The sequence below is a fragment of the Chinchilla lanigera genome, unplaced genomic scaffold (genome assembly GCF_000276665.1).
Source record: "Chinchilla lanigera isolate Chin_1 unplaced genomic scaffold, ChiLan1.0 scaffold00085, whole genome shotgun sequence".
NCBI lineage: Eukaryota > Metazoa > Chordata > Mammalia > Rodentia > Chinchillidae > Chinchilla > Chinchilla lanigera.
Genome location: NW_004955486.1, coordinates 846,323 through 847,635, shown reverse-complemented (window position 1 = coordinate 847,635; position 1,313 = coordinate 846,323). Strand labels below are relative to the sequence as shown.

At 42.8% G+C, this 1,313-nt stretch overlaps 1 pseudogene; it reads left to right on the top strand.

The window, feature by feature from the left end:
* Positions 1-547, top strand: part of LOC102017129 — a 45,811-nt pseudogene extending 45,264 nt beyond the window's left edge.
* The last annotated feature ends 766 nt before the right edge of the window (positions 548-1,313 follow it).

Sequence of the window (1,313 nt, the reverse complement as noted above, 5' to 3'; positions counted from 1 at the left end):
TAGGAAAGCACTCAAAGGTAAAGGATAACTGGGATATGGGAAGGGAGAAGGCAAAGAGGGACTAAGTTTGTATGTATGTATATGCAGGATAGTTAACTTGGCTGTTCTACTGTCTTGTGTTTCTTTGCTGAAAGAAACTGTCAATGAGTCCTTGGTTGATCAGCTTTGTATGTCTATATCTGTTTTCAGGGGAAACCACTTTGAAGATATCAATATGTAATACAACAAGCATTGTTAATTCCTTAGCACTCTGTTTGTAACTCTGTACTCTCTGTACTGTTCCTTTGCTAGTTTGTAAAATGTCGACTGTCTGTTAATATTTTCCTCCTTTTATTTTTAAAATTAAAAAAAATAAATATCAAAGGAGGAAAGAAAAACACTTTAAATCTGTCTTGAAGCCTTAACACGTAAGATCTCTGCAGAATAAGTGCCAACAACTTTTCTCTTTGTTCACAAGGATCAGATAATCACCATGACCAAACATTGGTGGGGCCATGTCCCTGCTGGAATAAGGGTCACTTCATTCCTCCTGCATCAGTGTCACTAGTAAAATCTCAGGTATGAGTGGCTCCAGCTGGCCTAGACATATTCTTGCAACTCATCTTTCCCTTGGTCCAATTATCTGTATAGTGGACTACAGAAAGATTTAGAAGAGTTTTTGGAAATTGAGACACGAGGCAGAGGCAAGATGAGGCATATCAAAAAATGGTGAGTTATGGAGTGCCAGGAGCTTTATCTGGACTCAGGTCTTTAATGAGAATTCTTAAGGAAGATACCTAGCTGCTGAGACTATTTTGTCAGAGCCAAGGGTGTGTGGGGAAGCTCTGGATGCTACCTAGGACATTGAAAGTGCATTCTCAGAGGTAGCTAGGCCACCCTCATTTCTGCAAAGCACACGGCCTTGTTTGATCAATGCCACTCTCTCTGGCCCCATGGAAAGCAAAGGGGGACCTCTAGCTTGCATACTGGAAGGGCCATCTTTACAAAGTAGGCCCAAGTTTGCCTGATGTACCTTTAGGAGCTGCATGCCCACTCCAGTCCAGTCCCACTGAAGTGATGGAGCTGCTTCTTTCCATGTACCCAAAGTCTCTCTAGGTACCAACACCCTCACCAGTGACTGATGATGGATCCAGGCTTCCTGCAGGTGACAGGAGTTCTGCAATTAGGGCCAGTGTGCACATCAGCCAGTGGTTGGGTTCAGTTTCTGGACCCTGAGAAGACAGTGGAGTTTTGTCGTTATGTCAGCAGCTTTGATGGAAGCAGTATCTAATTTCTGTTCCCATGCAAAAACAGAAGCCAAATGTGATAGTTTA